This window comes from Mandrillus leucophaeus, unplaced genomic scaffold (genome assembly GCF_000951045.1).
Source record: "Mandrillus leucophaeus isolate KB7577 unplaced genomic scaffold, Mleu.le_1.0 Scaffold580, whole genome shotgun sequence".
Classification (NCBI taxonomy): domain Eukaryota; kingdom Metazoa; phylum Chordata; class Mammalia; order Primates; family Cercopithecidae; genus Mandrillus; species Mandrillus leucophaeus.
Genome location: NW_012106253.1, coordinates 1,423,614 through 1,450,321, shown reverse-complemented (window position 1 = coordinate 1,450,321; position 26,708 = coordinate 1,423,614). Strand labels below are relative to the sequence as shown.

At 39.2% G+C, this 26,708-nt stretch overlaps 1 pseudogene; it reads right to left on the bottom strand.

Moving 5' to 3' along the window:
• Positions 1 to 13,603: 13,603 nt before the first annotated feature.
• LOC105553108 lies at positions 13,604 to 26,063 on the bottom strand (annotated as a pseudogene).
• Between the last annotated feature and the right edge of the window lie 645 nt (positions 26,064 to 26,708).

The following is a 26,708-nucleotide window of genomic DNA, read 5'->3' as shown; positions in this document are numbered from 1 at the left end:
ATCTTTTCCCATTTGTCACTGACTACTTCTGTAACCTTGGACAAGTTACTTCACCTCTCTAGGCACAGGTTCTCATGTGAAAATAGGCACAATATTACCTACATTACAGATTATGTTCATCTATATGGCAAATAATTATCAAAAGATCACTAGGAGCTGCTCACATAGATGTTAGAAATTCAATTAAGAACTAAGAACGGGATAGACATGGTCCCTATCCTCATGAAACTTATATTATAGTGGAACACAAGGATAAGAAAGCAGAAAAAGAAATAATTATATATCATGACGGCTGCTATACAGGAAATACACAGGGGTAGAAACAGAGAGCAACAGATAGGGTCCTAATTATACAGAGTGATCAGTGTTACAGGAAAGATGACAACAAAATGAGATAACAGAAAAAGCACTTGACACACAAAAGGCATTCAGTAAACAGTAGTTTTTATTATGTATTATTGCTTCAGAATAAGACACGGAGAAAATTCTGGAATAAAATTGGTAGAATGTGACGTTTAAAGGAATGGCAGCCTAGATATTTTCAAAAATTCTCCTACAAGATACCTAGATAAACTGAATACAATATAACATCAATCTTTTCTCATGCATAGTTGAGTTCACTAAAAAAAAAAAAAAAAGGGTAAAGGAAACTCCCAAGGGCAAAGACTCACAAGCAAGCTGTAGCCCATAGTTATAGACTGACACTGAAGGAGCAGTTGGCCTCAAAGCAATTGCCAGTTTCCATTATCTAAACTCTTGGATTTTAATGGCTGCTTGGGAACAGGAAACAAGGCAGTGAGCTTGCATAAGGTAGGGATCTGGAATTGAAGCCTCACATAAAGTGTTCACACCTATCTAAGTGCAGTGGCTCACACCTGCAATATCAGCACTTTGGAAAGCTGAGGCAGGACTGCTTGAGCCCAGGAATTTGAGACCAGCCAGGGCAACACAATGAGGTCCCATCTCTCAAAAAAAAAACCTTTTTTTTTTTTTTTTTTTTAAATTAGCCAGGCATGGTGGGGTGTGGCTATAGTCCCAACCACTCAGGAGACAGAGGCAAAAAGATTGCTTGAGACCAACATGTTGAGGCAGCAGGGAGCCACTCCAGCCTGGGTGACAGAGGGAGACCCTGTCTCTAAAATTAAAAATTAAAAATAAAATCCTCACATTCAGCTTAACAGAAGGCTGAAAAAAAGCTGTCTACCCAACAGCAGAAAGGAGAAACAAGATTTGTCAGTCTTGACCCAGATTCAATGTGCTTAAAAATAAAAATCTCTCCTGAGATTTATAACTATAGCCTTAATGTCATGCAGCTAAGATTAAAATTCTGTCTCTGGTTTTAAAAGCTCCAAAACAAGACATTAACAGATAAAGGTCAGACAAATATGATTTCACAATCCAAAATTACAAACCACATCAGCAAACAAGTCACCATGAGTAAAAATCAGCAGAAATAAGAAATTAGGGCCTCAAGGACTTCAGCTATTGGAAATGTCAGATACAGGTACAGAATACAAAATGAGAATTGTAAAAGAAGCATATAGTGACTAAAAGTAAAAATCCATAATAAAAGATTACACTGACAATGGAGTAGAACACACAAAATAAAGTTATAAATAAAAACTAAACTGAAATAAAATATAGGGACAATTATCAACTATAAAAATATAATGGAGGCTGGGCATGGAGGCTGACGTCTGTAATCCCAATACTTTGGGAGGCCAAGGTGGGCAGATCACAAGGTCAAGAGATCAAGACCATCCTGGCCAACATGGTGAAACCCCGTCTCTACTAAAACTACAAAAATTAGCTGGGTGTGATGGTGTGCGCCTGAGTGGGACTCCGTCTCAAAAAATATATATATATATAAAATATATATATATATATAGCCTGAAAAATGCCTGAAATTTAGTCAAGTATCCCAAAAGATCTGTAATAGAATGAATTTATATATCACAAATTTTAGAAAGGTTGGGGACTGAAAATACACTATTGGAATAGTCTCCTCTTTAGTGAAGTAAAGAAATCTGTGCTTTTAATACATAACATAATGGGATGCCTGAAATCTTAGACTTTCATTAGAATTACCTTATTTAGAAATGAAGCAGCTATTCACTTTACAATTTGAACAAGATTAATATTTGCAAAGAGCCCCTGTTAGAAAAGTAGCTTTTGGCTACTTTTTGGTCTCACTCCATTGCCCAGGCTGGAGTGCAGTGGTGCAATCACAGCTCACTGCATCCAGCCTCATCCTGCCTGGGCTCAAGCGATTCTCCCACCTCAGCCTCCCAAGTGGCTGGGATTTATAGGTGTGAGACACATGCCTGGCCTGGACTAGATTGTTTTAATAACAAAAAGAAAACTGAAAATTTTGCAATCCGCCCAAGGTATTGTTAGGAGGTTGTAAAGTGAGATTTGGCATGTGATATAATTTGAATATTTGTCCCCACTGAAATTTCATGTTGAAATGTAATCTCCAGTGATGGAGGTGGGACCTGGTGGGAGATGTCTGCATCATGGGATGGATCCCTTATGGCTTGGTGCTGTCTTCCTGATGTGAGTGAGTTCTTGTGAGATCTGGTCATTTAAAAGTGTGCAGCACTTCCCCCCTGCTTGCTCTCTCTCTTGCTCTCTCTCTCTCTCCCTCTCTCTCTCCCTCTCTCTCTCTCATTCCTGCCCCCACCATGTGGCAGCCTGCTCCTTCTTTGCTTTCCACCATGACTATAAGCTTCCTGAGGCCTCCCCAGAAGAAGATGCCGGCATTATGCTTCCTATACAGCCTGCAGAACAGTGAGCCAACTAAACCTCTTTTCTTATAAATTACCCAGTCTCAGGTATTTCTTTATAGCAATGCAAGAATGGACTCATACAGCATAGAATTATTAAAAGCAGTTTATACCCCCATTTATTTCACATCTCACTAATGCAGTTACATATATGTAAAAGGCAGAAGAGTACTGTACTCAGCTTTCAAGCCCCAAGATGCTTTTCAGACCTGCATTAGAAAAATTAGAAAAGCCAATTTTATTTATGAATAGAAGTTCAAAATCTATCTAGAGAGATGGGCTATGCGAACATAAAATGTTAATGCAAACTACTTCACATAAAAACAAATCACTAAGTGCTGACTGCATGGCACAGACTATGAGATGAGAGAAGGAAAAGCCCTGTGAGCTACTGGTGAGGTTTCATGGCCAACACAGGACCTGTGCTGCACCTGGAGAGACGGGTATCGTTTGCAGTGATAAAGAGGTGTGCAGGGGATTTTGCAGGTAAAAGGACTATCATGAACAAAGATGCAGAAATGAAAATCCAGGCATCATGGTCTACCTGACTGCTGCAGAATTCACATGAAGGAACAAAGGGACATATGTTTGGAGAAGGGAAAGGTCAGATTTGAAGCTATGACATATCAGCCAAAGGAATTAGGATTTCATTGGATAAGCAATAAAAAAAATTAGAGGTTTTGTACAAAGGCTTTGAGATGATTGTCAAATGAAGACTCAGAGAAGGGAGCATTTAGAAAAGGAAAGAAAACATTTATTTTCCAAGCCAGACAGACTTCAGCAGAACTGGCTAGCCAAACATGAGTATTTACATTTGAAAGCAGAAAAATTACCCAGGTTTCTAAGTTAGCATTAGTTTGCACAAGCAGGAAAAACAGTAGCTTTCTCACATGATTTTCATATTCACAAAGGTCATGATATATCCTCAGACACCACCATGCCAATTGTCAGATAGAAAACGGTTTACAGAAAATATTCAAGGTTTTACCACTATAGAGACCACACCCAGCCAGAGTGACCTTGTTAATTTTGATTTATGTCTGATAGTTGCATGTTTTCTCTGGCTGCCGTATGTGAAGTGCTTAGTTATATTGAAAGCAGGGCAAAGTGTCATTTTCACTTCCATATGATCAAAGTAGAATTAGGGATCAATACATTTGACACTGGTATTTAGTTTGGATTGTTGGGATTAGCAGAACCAGGAAGACCAGAAGGCTACGTAGATCTGAGTTGTGTGTGTTTTCCAGCTTCACCACTAAGAAACTGAGGCAGAAGGGTCAACCCACCTGCTCGATAACATATTACACAATATAATGAGGCCATGATGGAAAACTGACATTACAGTTTTCAGCCCCACCTGTCCAGCCCTTCTGATTAGCTTGCTAAACCATTTTACTCCTTTCAATAGCCACCAGTTAATTAATTCAAGTGTGGGTGTGTTTTGGAGTTACTTTCAACAAGACAAATGCTATAGGCCTCACAAGCAGTGCCTATAATTCAATTATTCTTAATTAGGTGGTGCTAATCTAAGAAAGAATCATCGTGCAAGTTCCTTGATGCCTCCCTGGATATCTCAGCATTATTGTCAGAGCATCTGCCTCCTTTATTGCTAATTCTAAAACATACGATTTACCTCACATTTTATTACATTTTGGGGTTTTCCCCCTTGAACCTGGAATGTGCAATTGGTATCTTAATACGTTCTTAATCTGGCCTCAGAAGGAGCAATACGAAGTCACAAATATGCCTCTGTGGTATCGTACTGACTCAGCCATTAAGAGATTCCCATTATTTCTGCTACCTGGCTCCATCTGTTTCTGTGATGATGGAAGGAAGCGCTTTCTAAAATCTTGACTGTTTATTTGGTTTTCACTACATGATGAGCTTTCTGTTGTTCAGTACTCATTAAGCACTTAAAAGAAGTATAATACAGTGCTATAATATAATTTATAAGTAGAGAATTGTTTCCATACGTTACCCAAAGATGTAAAATTCAAACCTTCTCAGATCTTTGTGTCACACAATTATTTTTTTTAAGAGAATGTTGGCTGAGACCTTTTCTTTTTTCCTGATACTGCTGTTAATTTAGTCCTGCTTTTTACTGGTCTAACATACACAGGACCATCTGCCAAAATATACACACGGCTCCATAACTAGGCAATTACATTTTGTCTATGTATAAAACTGCATTCAGGCAGCAAGTGTTGGTGGTAGAGGTAGAAGGGGAAAAGAGAAAGACAAATTGCAGATGTTTTAGACTTGGAAGTAAAAAGGCTAACAAAATGTTCCAAATAAAATATTTTTGTTGTGTTTCTTTTCCTTTTGTAAAATAAGTTTGTTTTTTGAAATTATAACAAACATGGTTACATCACAGTAATAGTTCAGTAAGATTCAGAATACTTCAAAGATGGTTTTGCTCATCAAATGAACTCAACAACTTAATTTTTTAAATGCAATTGTAAATTAATATAAGTTAAAGTACAAATAAAACTTTCCCTTTAAAAGTAATTTTTGAGAACAAAGCCTGGCCTTGCAATCTTTGCCTTTTCCTTCCTTTGCTGGAAATGTTCATCTAAGCTGGTTTTATGGGATCTTATTTAAAAAGCATCATTGGGCTGGGCATGGTGGCTCATGCCAGTAATCCAAGCACTTTGGGAAGTCTAAGCAGAAGGATCATTTGAGCCCAAGAGCTTGAGATCAGCCTGGGCAATATAGTCTAAAGAAAATAAAATTTTAAAAGTAATTAAAAAGCATCATATTATCTAATAGGGTGGTAATGCAGGAGGGACCCTCTACTCCAATTGGATTTCAAACTGAGAAGCTGAAGCTGTATGGATCACTATGTCCTTTTCTTAAAAATTGTGTTAAAATACACATACCATAAAATTTGCCATCTTAACCATTTTTAAGTGTACAGTTCAATTGTGTTAAATATATTCACATTGTCATGCTATCAATCTCAAGAACTCTTTTCCTTTTGCCAAACTGAAACTGTATACGCATTAAACAACTCTCATTCCCACCCTCCCAGTCCCTGGAAACTACACCCTTTTAAGAAAACCCTGTTTAATTTCCCTTTAGTGCTGTCTCATCATCGCCATCAGTTTTCCGCCTCTGGGAAGTCGCGTCACCTGCTCTGTCACCCTGCCCTCTCAAGCTCTTAGCTTTGCCACACTCATCTCCATTCTTTTCCTAAACATCAGGCTCCTTGATATTCCTAATCCTAATCCTACTCAACACTCTCTACATCCTCCTCAGCATTTGTATTGGCCAGTGTAGCTCTTTCTCTTGTTAAAAATCATTTTAGATTCATTCTTTGTTGGCATTTTATTTATTTTATTATTTTATTTTTTCAGACAGGGTCACCCAGGCTGGAGTGCTGTGGCACAATCTTGGCTCACTGCAGCCTCCACCTCCTGGGCTCAAGCTATCCTCCCACCTCAGCTCCCAAATAGCTAGGACTACAGGCTCACACCACCAAACCCAGCAACCCAGACACCTCGCCACAAGCTCTCACTCATATTTCCCTGCAAGCTCCAAATTCTTCACCCACACCAGCACTTAGGGAGAACTGGTTAGTAGCTCTTTCTTGATCCTCCTCCCTTCAGACTTTCACTTCCTCAGCTTCCCTCACAATTGGGCAAGGTCTAATTCCTATAATTACTTCCTTATTCTGTGACATTTTTGGTGGTTCTGCTTCCCTGACTGAACACCAACTGATACAATGGTAGAGGAAGAAAAACAATTTCCCTCCACCTTTCTAAGTTCAGCAGCTGGGGCCCTGCCAATAAAATTGACAAAAGACAGATTAATAAGAGAAAAGGCATACAAATGCTATTTGATATTAATATGTTTACATGCCCACGGAGGCCTTTGTATAAAAGAAATGAAGATTCAAAGAAGTAAATAGGCGTGAGCACTTATATACCATTTCAACAAAGAATGCTAAATTCTGGAGCTACGACAGGTCAAAGGAAAAGGAGGCTAGGGAATTTCCTAGGGTTGGTAAATTGTGAGACAGTAAATATATGAGGAAATTAATGGGAAATAAAGGTTGTTTAGTAAGATTTGTTCTGCAGATTTGTCTTGGTGCATCTCAGGGCTGATAAGAGTTCTAGAGTCCTCTCAAATAATTAAGAGTCCTGGTGATTAAGATTTGTTCTCCTGGGAGCTGTGGCTCACACACTGGTAATCTCAGCACTTTGGGAGACCAAAGCAGAAGGATCATTTGAGACCAAAAGTTCAAGACCTGCCTGGGCAACATAGCGAGACCCTGTCTCTACAAAAATAAATTAGCCAGGTGTGGTGGTGCACACCTGTAGTCCCAGCTACTCAGAAGACAAAGACCCCATCTCTTAAAAAAAAAAAAAAAAAAAAAAAAAGTTGTTCTCTTCTTTCTTATAAAAAAGAGGTAAACACCTTTACAAGTGGAAATTTATGTCCTGTTTTTAGTCAGATGGAGGAGGGCAGAGAGTTTTTTCTGCATCAGCTATTTCTTAATTGCCTTCAGTTCAAAATAATCCTCATGCCAAAGTGGCATATTCTGGTTCCCTTCACAATATATGTATGTGTGTAGAAAAATGTCTGAAAAGACACAAACCAAATGTAAACCCTGGTTATCTCTGAACTTATGTGAATTTTTTTTACCTTTTACTTGTTTGTATTTCCTAGTTTTTAAAAGAATAACTGTGGATTAACTAAGCTGAAATGACTACAGACAGAAAAATATCTATTTACATTACGACAACTGAGTAGCAACCCATTCTTAAACAAGAACCCTGGTAGGAATGAATGGGACACAGACTGCCTGGCATTCATATGAGAACCTTCTCTTCAATGTAAGCAGCCCGAAGTACTCAATTTATTCCCTGAGATGAGTAAGGAATCTCTGAAATACTGTGGATTTTTGTTAAAAAAGGAAAGAGACAGAATTATACATTTTCAGACTTTTGATTCACTTTCACATTTCTTTACTGAGTCTTTTCCCACCCCGGCAAGGCAGATATATAAATCTTAGTTTTACAAGGAGAGGGACTGACACATAGGACAAATAGGAGTCAACTAAAAAATTTATAATACAAATGTTTTGTGCTTAATGTTTTTCTAAAAACCATTCCAAATAAGGATTAAGGTATTTGTGAACATATAAAAATTCTGTATGTGTTTGGTCAGTCTTGGCAAGGAAGTGGTTGTCAAGGATTTTTTGTTTGTTTGCTTTCACAAAGCAGACTGATTTATCTGCAGGCAAAGTGGGCAAGTGTTTAGAATAATTGATATTTTATAAAGTATTCATAATTAATAATTATTATAAATTAACTTCGTAGACAACATTTTGGCACAAAAAGTTGGCAAATGATCAGCAGACTTGACAATTATTTAAAAATGAACATTGTAGCAAATGAATCTGTTGTGTGCAGCATATAATTACAGCACTGTAGATAAGGTGCTAAGCTATCAAAAGGAAAAGTATGCTCTAAATTGGCCTCCTGGAGCATGAGGGTAGTGAGAAGTACATTACAGCACTCTAATAAATTACTTATGTCACCAGCTTGGGCAACATAGTGTGACTTCATCTCTACAAAAAAAATTTTTTTAATTAGCTGGGCATAATGGCACACACCTGTAGTCCCAGCTACTCAGGAGGCTGAATGGGATCACTTGAGCGAGGTCAAGGCTGAGCTGAAATCATACCACTGTATTCCAGCCTGGGTGACAGTGTGAAACCCTGTCTCGGGGGAAAAAAAAAAAAAAATTACCTATGTCAAATGGGCGAATACTAATATAAAAGTCAAGAGAAATTCTCTTTAAAAATAAAAGTTAAATAATTCTTCCAGTAATTAACTACATTTCCCCAAACAAGACAATATAGCAAAGGGGAAAATAGAAAAACAAAAGGATGCATGTTTGATGTTCTGAGGTTAAGAATAAGACCACTAGGCCAGGTGCAATGGCTCATGCCTATAATCCCAACATTTTGGAAGGCCGAGGAGGGCAGATCACCTGAGGTCAGGAGTTTGAGACCAGCCTGACCAACATGGTGAAACCCCATCTCTACTAAAAATACAAAAATTAGCTGGGCGTGGTGGCAGGTGTCTGTAATCCCAGCTATTCTGGAGGCTGAGGCAGGGAGAATCGCTTGAACCTTGTAGGGGGCGAAGGTTGCAGTGAGCTGAGATCGCACCATTGCACTCCAGCCTGGGTGACAGAGTGAGACTCTGTCTCAAAAAAAGAAAAAAAAAAAAAAGAATAAGACCACTGAAGTCTGGTCTTGCCACTTACTGTCTTAGGCAAAATATATGTTTCTATCACTCAGTGTTCTCATCTATAAACTGAGGATAGTACTATCTACCCCACAGTACTACCATAAATATTTGATGAGCTAATTAATATAAAGCAAAAAGCATCATACATACTGCTCAATAAGTATGAACCATTGGAAAAAGTTTATCTCCTTTAATAAACTGATATGTGTGGGGTAGGAAAAGGGACTTTATGGAAGATAGAGCTTAAAATAGCCAGAGATTAGCTAAATGAGTCTTTTGCACATTTTTAAGCTAATATGCTAATTAGCATCACTAGAAATTAGATAGTAAATTGAGAAGAACAGATAGAAAAGAGAATTAAAACTCCTTATGTTAAAAACAGCAACAAATTGTTGAATTAAACATAGTAAGTTGAACTCACATATTTACCTTTGCGTCTTCACTAACTTCCACTAAAATGAAAGTGTGATGGTTAATTTTATGTGTCAACTTGGGTGGGCTAAGTAATGCCCAGATAGCTAGTAAAACATTATATCTGTGTGTGCCTGTGAGGGTGTTTCTGAAAGAGGTTAGCATTTGAATCAGTAGAATGAGTAAGGAAAATTGCCTTCAGCAATGTGGATGGCCAGGATCTAATCCATTAAGGGCTCAAATAGGGGGGGAAAAAAAAAGAAAGAAATGTAGAGGAAAGGCAAATTCTCTCTTCTTGAGCTGGGACATCCATCTTCTCCTGCTTTTAGACAATGGAGCTCCCAATTCTCAGGTCTTCAGCCTCGGACTAAATTGCACCACTGGCTCCAGGTTCTCCAGCTTGCAGAGGGCAGGTGGTGGCACTTCTCAGCCTCCATTATTGTGTAAGCTAATTGCCATAATAAATTTCCTCATATATAATCCCTATTGGTTCTGTCTCTCTGGAGAACTCTGATAAACACGGATAGCAAAAGAGGAAAGACATAAACCCACACGAACAAAGAAAACTGGAAAAGAGATAAATGCAGCAACAAAAATTTGAAAACTTGTAAGCAAATGAAGAAGTTATTATCCTCTTCTCTGCCTAAATGTAAGCAGGCAATGGGGCAATCCCAGAAACAAGCTATTTGAATTTCTAAAATCCTGGGGAAATATCAGGAATTGAAGCCCAAGGTGCCACTGAAAGTAAGGGAACTGATAGACTTAATGCATGAGAATTAGCTGAAAGTTCATATAAGATGCTGCTAGACCACAGCCATCTTTTTCACCCCTCCTCTCCCTTCACCCCCTACCCCGCCCCCCGACTCCCACACCTGCCCTCCACCCTTTGCCACCATGCAACACCATTCCTCCACTATGGCAGAGCCTGGAGTTTAACTGGTTAGAGTTTGACCAAAAAGACTGAATTTGGGTACACTGTGCTTCACAGAGAATGACAGGTATTCTACCAAAAAAAGGTGGGGGTAGTTTAAGTGAAAGGCAACAATCCCTTTCCCCTACTTAGATTCCAAAATATGGCAGTCAGTTTCAAACCACATAAACAAGAGTTTCTTAGGAATCTGACCATTACCGCCCACCCCCCCAAAAATACTTATACATAGAGAGTCAGGGGCTCCCAATAAAACAGCACAAATAGATTACTGTGTTATAGAGTCTATCAGGTGATAAATCCCACCCATGCATAGAGTTTCCCATCAGCTTTTAGTTAGCTTGATATTAAATATGAGAAGATAGTCAAGAATCATCAGTCAGAAATATTCAATCTAACATGAAAGACAGAGGTCAAAACAAAGAATAAAAAGAAACTATGACTGAGCTAATACAAAATCATTAATATCCGTGGAGAGATAAGAGTGCATCTTTGAAACAAGAACAATATGCTATTAAAAAGGACATTCAGAGAACAACAACAAAAAAAACTATTCTTGGAAATTAAAAATATGAAAACAAATGAAAAACTCAATAGAGGCCGGGGGCAGTAACTCATGCCTGTAATCCCAGCACTTTAGGAGGCCGAGGCAGGCAGATCACCTGAGGTCAGGAGTTCAAGACCAGCTTGGCCAACATGTTGAAACCCCATCTCTACTAAAAATACAAAAATTAGCTGGGTGTGGTGGTGCACACCTGTAGTCCTAGCTACTCAGGAGGCTAAGGCAGGAGAATTGCTTAAACCTGGGAGGCAGGGGTTGCAGTGAGCCGAGATTGTGCCACTGCACTCCAGCCTGGGCAGCAGAGTGAGACTCTGTCCCAAAAAGAATGAAAAAAAAAAAAAAAAAAAAAAAAAAAAAACCTCAATAGAAGTTTGGAGGTAGGAGAGAAATGATAGATATATTAGAGAACTAGTTCAGGCTATGAAATGTCTGAAAAATACATGTTCCAGAAAGAGAGATAAAAGGTGAAAGGATTCAAGACAATTTCCCAGAAATAAAGGATCAAATGTCAAATGTCCAAATCAAAAGAGTTTTTTAAGTACCCAGCACAATGAAGGAGAAAAGGCTATTCCCCATGTTCATCATCATGAAATTTCAGAACTCCAGGGAGAATTACACAGCAGAATGAAGACATCCAGGAAGAAAATACTTTAATGGTTTCCAGAAAGACAGGCCATATACAAGAGTTCAAGAATCAGAGTTCCATCAGACATCTCAATAATAATATTAACAATTTAGAAGACAACAGAACATATGCCTTCCAAATTTAAAGGCCAGTTGCTGTCCAAATTAGAATTCTATACGCAGTCAAATTATCCAAAAGGGGAACTCTAGAACACATTTAGTTTAGATGTGCAAGATAGGACATTGATTGTTGCCCTTCAGTATCTTTCTTCTTCTTTCTGTCCTCCTCCTCCTTCTTCTTTTTATTCTTCTTCTTCTTCTCCTTCTCCTTTGCCTTCTGTAGTAAATATGACAAATTCTATCTGGACCCTTGAACGTCCAGAATATGTAAAAATTTTCCAACTTCCTCTGCAGCTAGATGTGTCCATGTGACTAAGTTCTTGGGCCAAAAGTATGTAAGTAGAAATAATTGATGGTACTCCCCAAAAGTTTTATTAAAAGCTAAAAGCAGGCCCTTTTCCTTCCGTTTTTTCCTCCACAGCTAAAAAGGAAATGGTAGATGGAACCAGAATGGCATTCTTATACTACTGATGGAAGCCATTTGTTAGGAATGACAAAGAGCAGGCTAAAAGGAGATTGAGTCTCTGATAATAATAGAACTTCCAAATCAGCTTTGACTACATTTATGTGAGAGAATAAGCTCCTATCTTCTTTTTTCTCATTTAAAAGAAAATTATCAAATTGATCATATTTTTATAAGTTTAAAGATGTGACCATCTTACTTTATTACATCTCCATTAAGATAGTTCAGTATTTAGGTTACAGGTATATGACTGGGAGTTCAATTCTCTTTTGTGATAAGCATGGATTATTTGAGCTATCATTCAATATTCGTTTTTCAGAAACATGAAGCTTGTTGACTCATATTCACATTCACATTTGCTACTTTTTAAAATCATTTCTCGGGGCCAGGCGCGATGGGTCATACCTATAATCCCAGGACTTTGGGAGGCCCTAGGTGGGTGGATCACTTGGGCTTAGGAGTTTGAGACCAGCCTGGGCAACATGGTGAAATCCTATCTCTATCAAAAATACAAAACATTAGCCGGGTATGGTGGCACACACCTATGGTCCCAGATACTCAGGAGGCTGAGATGGGAGGATTGCTTGAGCCAGGGAGGCGGAAGTTGCTGTGAGCCAAGATCACACCACTGCATTCCAGCCTGGGTGACAGAGTGAGATCCCCTCTCAAAAAAAAAAAAGAAAATCATTTCTCCTCATCTGTGGCATTAAGCCATATTGCTTATAATATGAAGAGCTGTTGACATCTTTCCTACCCATAAACATGACCATATGACCATCACTTACTCATATTCTCATGCATCCAAGTGCATAAAAAGGCAGTAAGTACATTTCTTAGAATATACAATTAAAAGCAGATTTTAAATCTACCTGTTTTTCTTAACTTCTGTTTTCTCCCACAGTTAAGGAAAGTAATAGTAATTTTTCATTTCATTCTAATCACACTAGTAATTTTTCACACTAATACAGTGTGTAATACATTCCCACTGTATTAATCTGTTTTCACACAACCATGAAGAAATACCCGAGACTGGGTAATTTATGAAGGAAAGAGGTTTAATTGACTCACAGTTCCGAATTGCTGGGGAGGCCTCAGGAAACTTACAATCACAGCAGAAGGCAAAGAAGAAGTAGGCACCTTTTTCACAGGGTGGCAGCGCAGAGTGAGTGCAAGCAGGGGAAATGCCAGACACATACAAAACCATCAGATCTCGTGAGACTCACTTATTATCATGAGAACAGCATGGGGGAAACCTCCCCCATGATCCAATTACCTCCTTGACACATGGGGATTATTGAGGCTACAATTCAAGGTGAGATTTGGGTGGGAACACAAAGCCAAACCATGTCACACACCAAAGACAAGTATGCTCTGGTGCACAGCTGTTAAGTTTCCATGAAATCAGGGAAGACCATGAACATTTCAGAAGAGCACTCTTACTAAAGCTTATATTTGAATGACTGGCTGGAAATGCATCGATGTTCAGGGCTTCACCTGCTCTAAAAGTGCACAGGTCATATGCCCACACTGTGTCTATCCCCTCCCCGGTGACATGGTCTACGGACCAGTGGGGGAAAGGGAACTGGCAAGCAATGACTCTGGCATCATCCTCAAGTTCAACTTTCTTCTCCAACTGCAGCATCATCTGAGAAGCACACCAAAAATAACAGTGTTTGAGTACTATGAAAAAGTAACTGCCCACAAATCTGAAATATAAAATTTGGCAGAGTCATGCACACTTTCTTGCCAAGCATGATACTTGGAATACCAAACTAGCCACTGATTTAATTCACAACCAACTGCTGTGAATCTTTGCTTTGCAGCTGCTATTACTGTGTTATTAATGTGTCCATCGCCATTACCAATGTCTACCAGGGATCCTCCTCTGCATAGCAACATTTTCACATTTTTGATCTGCTTTGTAGTTGCAGGTACAAAAGGCAAACAGACTTCTCAGAGGATTGGTGCTATAAATGGCATAGCTACAGCATACAGCCACGAGAGTCCCACCCACAATCTCAATAAATAAAAAACCCCTAGTTGCTTTTCTTCAAATTGTTGGCTTCAAAAGTCGAAGGTAGAATATTTCTTGACTGAATTTCTTTTTTAAGTGTTTCTAGGGATGTGCCTCCCCTCCCCTCTTTTGGGAGTTTCTATCTTCTTTACGCCACCATTATTTTGGGTTTCTGTCACTGTAGTCAACCTTATCCTGGCTAATCCTACCTAATGTATAAGTTTATGAAGGTTTTCTTTGTAAATTATTAAGTTCTATAAATGTGGATATATATATAACATATTTGTTGATTGCATTATTTAAATCTTCTGTATACATCTGTTTTGTCTTCTTGATATGCAAATTATGAAAGAAGTTTATTAAAGTGACACTATGATGGTGGCTTTATCAATTTCTTATATTTCGGGGGAGATTTTTATGTGTGTATACAAAACCATTATAAACTAGCCCTTTGCCACATTTTAAACTTGAGTTTTGATTTTTTCTGATAATACTACATTTGGCTTCTTCCGTTTTTATTTTTCTGCTGTGTCTTTCCCCACTTGCTTATTTTCAAACTTCAGTTGTCACTTGCTTGAGTATTGCAGAATTGATCTCAGAGGATTCTGAAGGTTGTTTTTTTTGGTTTTTTTTTGTTTCTTTTTTTTGTTTTTTTGAGATGGAGTCTCGCTCTGTCGCCCAGGCTGGAGTGTAGTGGCATGGTCTCAGCTCACTGCCAGCTCTGCTTCCCGGGTTCACGCCATTCTCCTGCCTCAGCCTCCCGGGTAGCGGGGACTGCAGGCGCCCGCCACCATGCCCGGCTATTTTTTTGTATTTTTAGTAGAGACGGGTTTCACCATGTTAGCCAGGATGGTTTCGATCTCCTGATCTCGTGATCCGCCCGCCTTGGCCTCCCAAAGTGCTGGGATTACAGGTGTGAGACACCGCGCCCGGCCAGACAGACTTTTTTTGAGGGATGCTAGACCTGGGAAATTGCCATTAGCCTCACCACTCTCATGGTAAGCATTCAGAAAATGTTGGGATCATTTTGCCTCTGATTTATGTGCAGTTATATAGCTCAGGTCTCTAGAATAGTCAGGTTACAAGGCAATAGGCAGGGGTTGTAAGAAGGAGATGAAAATCCTGTGAGAATAGTAAGGTGAGATTCCCTTGTGTAGCAGAATCTTCACTTAGTGCTGTTGGTAATAAACACAACTCTGTTTCCCTATGGAAATCTTTGGAGACTGGCAAGTCCACACCACCATTAGGTAGCATGTTATGTCATATCCTGACTTTGTGGAATTTAGTCCATAAGTTTCCATATTCTTTCCTATAAAAAACATTATATCCTTTAATAACATTGGAATTTTTTCCACCAATCACATCATCATTTTGTTATGAAAGTCACCAGGTATGTCTTTTGCAGAGAACATGAAGCTAATTGCTGGATTTTTTTTTTCCTATAGTATGACCACATAGTTACCATATCATTTAAAAAATATCTTGCTCATTATTGGACAGCTCTGTTGAGATCTTTAATATGTTCTGATAAAGTATATGTTACTTCTCATCCATCACATTGAACATTTCTACGTGCCAGGTATGCATCAGTAATAAAACAGAAAAAAAATAAATTCCTGTTTATACGATGGTGAATCGGGGGAAAAGATGTTGACTAACAGAAAGACAATAAACATGGTAAATAAATATGTTATATGTTAGAAGCTGATAAGTACTATGAAGGAAAAAAAAGAGCAAGGTGAGAAGTTAGACATATAGTCTCAAATTGCAACTGTACATTAGTAGTCAGGATAAATGTTTTCGTGATTGTTGTGTAATGAACTACCCCAAGACTTTAATGGCTCAAAGCAACAACCATTTTATTATATCACATGATTTTGTGGGTCAGGAATTTGGCTAGGGCTTAACTGTGCAATTCTTCTGTTCTGCCTGGTGTCAACTGGTAGCTAGGCTGGGCTGCAAAATCCAACATGACTTCACTGGTCCAAGAGGGTTCAAGTTGACTTTACTCACATGCCTGGACTTGACAGGGAGGACCAGAAGCCTAGGTTCAACTGGGACCCTCTCCTTCCTCTTGCTTCCTCCTTCTAAGCAAGGTATCAGACTTCTTACAAGGAAACTGAGGATTCTAAGAGTCCCAGGTGGAAATTGCTAGTCTCAAAGCTAAGTCTGCCAAACTCTGTTGGTCCAAGCAGTCATACACCATCCATTATTCAAGGGGATGGGATATGGATTTTTACCTTGATAGGAGAAATGTCAAAAATTTTGTGGCTATGCCTTTACCTAGCAGGAATCATTAGGAAATGACATTTCACTAAAGACTTGAAGAAGATGAGAGAACTGGCCAGGGGATATTTGGGAGAATAGAGTTGCAGAGAGAAAACAACAGGGCAACATTCCCTAGTCAATAGTGTGTCAGGCATTTCAATGTGACTGAAATAGAATGTGCAGGGGAAGAATATTAAATGGAATATGAGAGAGAACGGGGAGGGGATGGACTTCCAGCAGATCCTGCGAGTCTTGTAGCCATTTAAGGACTTTGGATTTTACCATGAGTGAATGGTGGATCACTGAGAATTGAACAGAGGTGTGATATATGACTTATCATTTAAAAGGATTATTCTAGCTGATATGTTAATAGTCTGTTGCAGCAATTTAAGCAAGAGATCACACTTGCTTAGACAAGCATAGTAGAAACAGAGGTAGTGATGAGTGATTGGATTCTGGATTTATTAACAATTTGAAGATTGATATAGGATTTTTAATGGCTTGAATGTGGAATGTATATGATCAAGGGAAAAGTAAAAAATGATTACAAAGATTTTAGCCATACCTGGCTGGGTGCATGGGTCATGCTTGCAATCCCAGCACGTTGGGAGGCCAAGGTGGGCAGATCATTTGAGGTCAGGAGTTTGAGACCAGCCTGACCAACATGGTAAAACCCCGTCTCTACAAAAAATACAAAAAAATTAGCCTGGCATGGTGTCGCATTCCTATAGTCTCACCTACTCGGGAGGCTGAGGCAGGAGAAGCGCTTCAACACAGGAGGTGAAGGTTGCAGTGAGCCCAGATCACGCCACTGCACTCCAGCCTGGGTGATAGAGACAGACTCATTCTCAAAAAAAAAAAAAAAAAAAAAAAAAAAAAAAAAAAAAAAAAAAAAAAAAAAAAAGCCGTAGCAGCTGGAAGAATTAATTTACAATCATCTAAATAAAGAAAATTCCAGATAGAGTAAGTTTAAGAGAAAAATTGAGGATTCTGTTTTGGACATGTTAAATTTGGGATGGATGTTAGCTATCCTAGGAGAGATGTCAGGAACAAGGAAGACAGAAGAGTGTGGAATTTGGAAGACACTCTTGACTGATGATATTAAAAATATGATAGATGGTCCATGTTTTTAAAGGCATAGACTGGATGAGATCACAGAGAGGCTGTGGTATATTTCAGCATTAAGAGGGTAGAAGAAAATGGAATATCAGAATAGAGACGAAAAGAAGTATTGAATGAGGAAAGAGGAAAACAAAGAGTGTGATGAAATGGGGGGTCAAATCAAGAAAGTATTTCAATGAAAAAAGTGCCTCATCAAATTATGTCAAACTCTGCTCACAGGTCAAATAAGAGAATTAGCAATTGGATATTGGAATCAACAGCACACACGTCATAGGTGACCTTGACAAGAGAGCAACTGGGGACAAAGAATATGGATAACTCTTTCAAAGAATTTTGCTGGGAAAAATTCAGCAGAGTGGAAAAAACTGCAAGGTAAGAGAGAGGGAAGAATTGATGGACAATGTTTTTGAATAAACAGAGCGCTTGAGTCTAGGGCAAAATGAAGAAAACGGCTTTAGATGGGAGCTGTAGTAACATAGGGAAGATATAATCTATGGGTGCAGACTCAGGAACATTGGTTTTAATAGATCTAATGCTAGGAATATGTGAAAATTCTAATTGTTGAAAGAAGAAACAATGGTGTCAGCTGAATATGATAGAGGAAGAGGTGCTGCTTGGTTTGAAGAGAAAGGGGAAGGTGTAAACTATCATAGGAAAATGGGAGATTCAATAGATCAGGGAGTGGTATGGTTTGACTCTTGTGTCCCCACCCAAATCTCATCTCGAACTGTAATCCCCACATGCCAAGGGAGGGACCTATAATCCTCATGTATCAAGGGAGGAAAGTGATTGGATCATGGGGCAGTTTCCCCCATCCGGTTCTCATCATGGTGAGTTCTCATGAGATCTGAAGGTTTTATAAGTGTTTGACCGTTCTTCCTTCATGCTCTCTCTCCTGCCACCTTCTGCAGAAGGTACCTGCTCCCCTTCCACCATGACCGTAAGTTTCCTGAGGCCTCCCCAGCCATGCAGAACTGTGAATTAAACCTCTTTCCTTTATAAAGTACCCAGTCTCAGGGAAGTTCTTTATAGCAGTGTGAAAACAGATTAATACAGGGAGATATACAGCATAACTGCTGGCAACATTAAGAGCCACTTGAGGTTGCAAACTACAAAAAAAATCCTAAGCCCTCCATCAACTGAATGGATACTTACCTTGGCCAAGGGGACCCCAGAAAAGCCTTAAAACAGTTCCCAGCTAAGATGGGACAGGAAGTTGGACATACCTCGTTATACCCTCTCCCTTTCGCAGTTTAGACACAATTGACCAGCATTAGTAAAATAGAGATCATGAGACTGACAGAACAGACTTTTTATGGCAAAAAGATACCAAATTATAAAGAGGACCTAAGGCTACGTCACAAGGGTTAAGTCATGCACTCCATATTTACAAGAATAAACTATGTTCTAATGACCACAAGGTTTTTTTCTCTAGCAGCTAAACAAGCACTGGCCTTGATAAGCAATATTAAAACAGTTGCAGCTCATCCATTGCCAGACGCTGACTGAACCCGTTCCACCAGCCATAACCACTGCTTTTATCAAACAGGAGACAATTTCAGAAATTTTCTCCATGTAAAAAGACGACCAACTGGACCATGGGCTGGTTCTGGATGGTTTAGAGAGGCTGTGCACTTGCATGCCTTCATGTCCTGAAAAGACCTTAAGCCCCCACCCCAACGTGAACATGGACCACATATTACATGTATGTTCAATAAAAAATGTCTCAGGACGACCTTCATGAACATTCATAGCTCCTCCAGTAATTTGAATACATATGTTTAGCCAACTGTTTGGCAAAAAGCTCTTACCCCAACCCCACCTTCTTTGAAGAGCTTGTCTCTGATCTTGGCCTGAGGCATGCTTCCCAGCCTGTAGGATGGCAACTGTAATCCTTTACAGAAAATAAAAGTCTTCTTTTTTTTAAATTATATATTGTGTGTGGGTTTTTTTTTTTTTATGTTTATAAGGTTCATGGCCATGAATTTAAAGTAGGACCAGTAAGCAGTTTTGTTTTTCCTTCAGCCATCTTCAGCTACACTAGTGCAGATAAAGAATAGATCTAGAGTTGGATTTAACCAAGGTTGTGGTTTTGCCAAAGTAGTATGACGAAGTGAGAGAGGGCAAAGTTGAGGGCATATGCATGTAAATAATTTTTGTTGTTGTTGTTGTTGTTTGAGACAGGATCTTGCTGTGTCACCCAGGAGGCTGGAGTGCAGTGGTGCAATCTCAGATCTCGGCTCACTGCAGCCTCAACCTCCCGGGCTCAAGCGATTCTCCCACCTCGGCCCCCTGAGTAGCTGAGGCTACAGGTCTATGCCACTATGCCCAGCTAATTGTTTTGTATTTTTTTGTAGAGATGGGGTTTCACCATGTTGCCCAGGCTGGTCTCAAACTCCTGAGCTAAGGTGTTCCGCCCACTTTGGCCTCTCAAAGTGCTGGGATTACAGGTGTGAGCCGCCACGCCCAGGCACAAGTAAATAATTACAATGATCAAATAGCATGTAATTTGGCAAGAAAGGGAAGAGAGGAGGACATCAAGTGGACAAGGGGCAGTGAAAAGTGGTAGATGAGTAGACTGGAATCCCCATGGAATAGGAAAACTGTTAAAGTCAGAATACTAGAGGAAGTGAACTGGAAAGGAAGGTGGAGGAGGTGGTGATCAGTAAGACGTACAAGTCCAAAATTATAAAGAGGCTGAAGCAGTTGTAATGACAAGGTTAGACTGTGACTATGAGTGTTGAGGTAGGGTCAGGAAGAGTTTAAGGTGTTTAAAATATCATTTATGTATGTATTGAAATCACCTAGAATATGAAAGTAGTAGTTTTGGTAAGATTAACGAGTCAGACTCTAAAATGATCATGAAATGAGAGGGAATGGGTGATAGAATGAAGGTCTCCTGATCCCACCGTATCTGCTGTTGCTGTATCTGTTGACAGGTTTTTCTCTCTTATCAACAGACTAAACATAGGCATTTTGCAACTTATGTACTTTTTCCCTACCGGAAGAAAATTTCAATTCTGGAGATCTGCAGTCGTTATCAAAATCCTGAGGCTCTCCTATGTCTCCTGATGTTTCATATGTCGTTCACAAAGGCCCAGACTTCCTGTTCTCGGAATGCACCCCAGTTCTATAAGGAATATCTTCAGCCTCAGAACAGTCACCTGATTCATTGGCTCTGGAGCCTACTTTCATCAGAAGATCCATCCTATTTTCTCATCGTACAAACTTCTCTCACCAACAGCCACTTCCATTACCCTGAAGTCAAAAGCAGGAAGAGATAAGACACCTGCTCAGTTTGCTTATCACCAGCAATGCCATGGTAAAGTTGTAAGCACAACAGGCATGTTTACTAGATTAATGCATTAGGCAGACCATTCTGGTTACATTTTGGAAAACAGCTTAGAGGAGCAAGAATGGAGGCAGGGAGACAAACTAGGTAGCTGTGGCCATAATCTAGGTTAAGAGACAGCTTACCTAGATTGATCTAGGCTGGTGGCTGTGGAAGCAGGATAAAGACATTCCAAATTAATTCTGGTTTCCAGAACTCATGTTAATCTTTCTCATCTGGGCATTTGCAGTTAAATCTTCTGCTTAGAAAATTCTTCCTCATTGTTCAATTTCCACTTATGAGTAAGAACACGAGATCTTTGATTTTCTGTTCCTGTGTTTAGTTTGCTGAGAATGATGGTTTCCAGCTTCATCAATGTTCCCACAAAGGACATGAATTCATCCTTTTTTATGGCTATATAGTATTCCATGGTGTATATGTGCCACATTTTCTTTATCCAGTCTATCATTGATGGGCATTTGGGTTGGTTCCAAGTCTTTGCTATCGCGAATAGTGCTGCAATAAGCATACATGTGCATGTGTCTTTATAAAATGATTTATAATATTTTGGGTATATACCCAGTAACGGGATTGCTGGGTCAAATGGTATTTCAGGTTCTAGATCCTTGAGGAATCGCCACACTTTCTTCCACAATGGTTGAACACATGGACACATGGAGGGGAACCTCACACACAGGATCCTGTCATGGGGTGGCGGGGTATGGGAGGGATAGCATTAGGAGAAATTCCTAATGTAGATGATGGGTTGATGGGTGCAGCAAACCACCATGGCACATGTATACCTATGTAACAAAACTTCACGTTCTGCACATGTATCCCTGAATCTAAAGCATAAATAAATACATACATACATAAAGTTCTTCCTCACCCTTCTTGCCTAGCCCTTACTTTTCCTTTAGATTTCAGTACAGATGTGATTTTCTCTGGGAAACATTTCTTATGCCTCAAGAGCAGCTTGACTTCCCTGTGTGGCTATCGCCTCCTGTGCTTCTCTGTATCAAATCACATCTTGCAATTATTATTTACCCATATCCCACTTTCTCAACAGTGGCACTGACATTCTGGATTAGGTAATTCTTAGTTGTGGGGGACTGTCCAATGAATAAGATGTTTAGCAGCATTCCTGGCTTCTACCCACTATATGCCAGTAGTACTCACTCTTTTCCTTCCTCCCACCTGTATAGTTGTGTTTGTGACAATCATGTCTCCAAACATTGTCTTATGTCCCCTGGGGGCCAAAACTGCCTCCAGGTGAGAACCACTGACCTAGAAAAATGTATCATTTTCTAACCATTTCCCTATCTCTGGACATTTAGGTTGTTCCCATGTTTATTACAGATTTGAGATTAATGTTATGTGCATGAATCATCAATGATTCCAAAAAGTGAACTAAGAGGGTACATAAAACATACCAACCTTACATTTCCATCTATAGTTCCTGCACAGTAGATTCACTGTAACTTTTCAGTACTGAGCTTACATTAAAAAATACAAGCTCCACTCATTACAATTTTTAAAAAATGAAACTCTTCTGGTTTATTTCACAATCAATGAGGATGGGCATCTTCTGAAGCATTTTACTTAATGTTTTTGTTTTTTAAATGGCTAGAGTTCAAACTCTTCCAAATTCACAAAAAAGATTCTAACACTTCTCGATTAAAATTCAAATGTTAGTGTTTACCATGTATAGTACTGTCGTCAGGGTAATAAGTGACAGATACTACGGTAAAAACAGAAATGGTGTCTGCTTTGAGACTTTACATTCTAGAGAGGCATAGTCCAATATGATAGCCACCAGTCACAAGTGGACATTGAACACTTGAACTGTGGCAAGTTCAAACTGAGAAGTGCACTGTAAATGAAAAATATGTGCTTGGTATGGGGAAAAAATATGAAATACCTTATTTTATACTGACATGTCCATGTATTTTAGATACACTGGGTTAAATAAAATGTTTCTGGAATTTTGAATACACATATATATTTTTTATATATTAAAAATATCTTTTAACCATTCAAGTGACTCTCTTAATATTTTTAAATGTTAAAGAACAGTGGACAAAACAAAGACACATTTGGTGGTCAGTTTTTAATTTTTTCTTCCTATCTATCTATCTATCTATCTATCTATCTATCTATCTATCTATCTAAAAAGAGACAAGATCTCACTCTGTTGCCCAGGCTGGAGTTCAATGGCATGATCACAGCTCACTGCAGCCTCAAACTCCTGGGCTTAAGCAATCCTCCTGCCCCAGCCTCCAGAGTAGCTGGGATTACAGGTGCAAGTCACCATACCCAGCTCATTTAAAACTTTTTTTATAGAGATGGGATCTCACTTTGCTGCCCAGGCTAGTCTCAAACTCCTAGTCTCAAGCAATCCTCCTGCCTCAGCCTCCTAATGTGCTTGGGATTACAGGCATGAGCCACCACATCCAGACCACAAATAGTTTTTAAACTGTTCAAAATATTTTAAAAATACATATGGAAAAGAACCTTGAAGTAACATTTATCAGCCACACCAGTTTCACAAAATCAAGTATTGCTACCTACTAGGTTGTTGCAAAAGTAACTGCGGTTTTTGCCATTAAACATTAAAATGGCAAAATAAAAAAATAACGTTTGCACTAACCTATTGGTATGTATCAAACTGTAGAAAATTTCACTTTTAATTTTAAAAAATTTAACATTTATTTTGATACTTACACTACAGTTTTACTCTGATGTTCCTTAAGTTAAATCAAATTTAAGCAAAAAATGAGAAACTGGTTCGTTTCTACTTCCCCTATCAAGTTAACTCATTTACTTACACTTTTGTACTTCAGAAATCTGTGTAGTACTCTATTTAAGGACACTACTATACAATAATCACAGCTATGAAGAAGAGTGAGGTGGATCTAATGTACTAAGATGTCACAGATGATGTGAAAAAAGGCAAATTATACAACAGTGCATAAAGCAGAAATCATTTTACAGCCACATTTTTGTGTTCCTGTATGTACACGTACATAACACAAGACTGGGAAGAAACCAAATGTTTTAGTTGTAGATGGTGAGGAAGTTCCTTCATATTTCACATAATATACTTTTAACTCTTCTGTATTTTTTTATTGTTTCAATTGGAACTTTTAATTTACAAAAATAATTTTTAAAACATGACAAAGATTGCAAATACATTTTCATCACAAATTTAAAGGGACTTTTAAACTCTCCTCAGAAGCCATCATCACCTCCAGTCTTTTGAAACCTTTTATGATTGCGACAAAGAAAGTATAAAAATTAAAATATACAAAACTGAAAACTGATCGATTGTAACATTACAGAGACTTATTTTCTATTAAATTTTCTTTAGTACACATGATTCTCATCTTAGTTGAGACAAAGTCTGACTCTGTAGCCCAGGCTGGAGTGCAGTGGCATGATCTCGGCTCACTGCAACCTCTGCCTCCTGGGTTCAAGCAATTCTCTGGCCTCAGCCTCCCAAGTAGCTGGGACTACGGGCGTGTGCCACCACCCACACTGGGCTAATTTTTATATTTTTTGTACACAGGGGAGGTCTCACTATGATGCCCAGGCTGGTCTCGAACTCCAGGGCTCAAGTGATCCTCCCACCTCAAACCCCTCAAAGTCCTGGAATTACAGGTTTGAGCCACCTTGCCTGGCCTTACAGCTACTTTTTTTTTTTTTTTTTGGGAGGGGGGCAGAGTCTTGCTCTGTCGCCAGGCTGGAGTGCAGTGGCATGATCTCAGCTCACTGCAACCTCTGCCTTCCAGGTTCAAGCTATTCCCCTGCCTCAGCCTCCCGAGTAGCTGGGACTATAGGCACATGCCACCACACCTGGCTAATCTTCTGTATTTTAGTAAACATGGGATTTCAACATGTTGGCCAGGATGGTCTTGATCTCCTGACTTGAGATCCGCCTGCCTCAGCCTCCCAGAGTGCTGGGATTACAGGCATGAGCCACCATGCCCAGCCTACAGAGACTTTTAAAAGCAAAACTAGTTTCTGTGATGGAAAAGGGTGCTCTTCTCTAGATGTGAAATTTGATCCACCTGAAAATTATAGGAAATACTTGGGTCAGTAAAACAACACATGGTCTGTTGCCCACCGAACAGCTATGTTCCAAACTCCCTATAAACTCCTACCCCACCAACTTTATCCAGAACCTGGAAGTTGTTCCCCTTTGTCTGAGCAGCTATTCATCAAGGGGAGGTCATTTTTAATTTCAAGGGCAAATCTTCATGGTCAGAGCCAATCATAGGAGCTTTATTCCCTTTGAAAAGTGACTGCTTTGGAGATAATGCACATTGCTGTGGCCATGAGAGCAAGTGAATGGGGGCTGGAGAAACCTTCCTCTTATAAAAAAGAAAAAAAAAAAAAATATATATATATATATACACACACACACACACATATATATATTTCAGCCTCTTATCATCCACCACCTGGAACCTTTGTGGTCACTTTGGAGCCGTAAGGGGAGACATCAGACTCACTTGGTGAGAATGGCAATGAAAGGCAGAAGGTACTAAGGCTCTTGATGACAATGTTCAGCTGCTGAATTAGCCAATCCAGGAACCGCCCTCCACCTCGACTCCTGGTTCTCAAGCACCTCAATCCCAAAGATTCTACAATTGTTTTTGATTGCTAAAATAATCCAGACACATAATTTAAGGAAATAAAATGTTTATTGAGTAAATGTTTATTTAGTAACAGCAACACATCGTTCCTCAAGAAGAGGATGAACTGAAAACTCCTCTAAGGCAGGATGAAGCAACTTTCCATTATTCTTAGTTTAGACCAGAATCTATAATTTTATATTCTCCTTTAAAAACTGTCAAAATACACCAAATAGAGGAAAATGTTCACAGTATACCAAAACATTTTAAGATAAAGAGCAGTGTAAGAGTAGTATTCTCTACATATCACAGTATACAATGATGCCTTCCTGCAGCTTTAGAACTATTACTACTCAAAATATTAATACATTTATGCAAAATGATTGGGAAAATTGAAATACCTGCAACCTTTTCCAGTTTCTGACTTGAGGAATAGGTGCAAACCACCATCCTCTTCATGGACCTTCTGTTACAGCATCCATCAAAAACCATTGGTAGAGCTCTCAAATATCGATGACAATGCATGTGATGCATGTGTGCTCTGCTAAGTTTTGAACAGATAACATATTCTACAGCAATGCTCAAGCCCTGGATTATTTTTGCCTGACAAAATAATATTCCAATATTCCCTGAAGTTTTATAAAAAGGTTGAAAATGGCTATTTTTCATAGTCAAAGCCAATTTCCTTTATTTTTTGAGACAGAGTCTCACTCTGTCACCCAGGCTGGAGTGCAACAGTGCAATCTTGGCTCATGCAGCCTCAAACTCTTGCACTCAAGCAATCCTCCTGCCTCACCTTAACGTGTAGCTAGGACCGCAGGCACATGGCACCACACCTGGATAATTTTTTAATTTTTTAACTTTTTTGTAGAGATGGGGTCTCACTTTGTCACCTAGGGTGGTCTCAAACTCCTGGGCTCAAGCAATCCTCCTTCCTCGGCCTCCCAAAGTGCTGGGATTACACGCATGAGCCACCACACCCAGCCAATTTACTTTTTAATAGACTATACTGCTGCATTATCTTCACGATTTTTTACAAGAGGTTGCTATAGTGTGCTATGTGTGTAAATATTCAGATTCTGTATATAAACTAAATATAATCAAAGGCTCCAAATCAGTTCTTCAGTTTGATATTTAAATGTCTGACCAGGGACCTTCCAAATAGTATTCACAGTATTA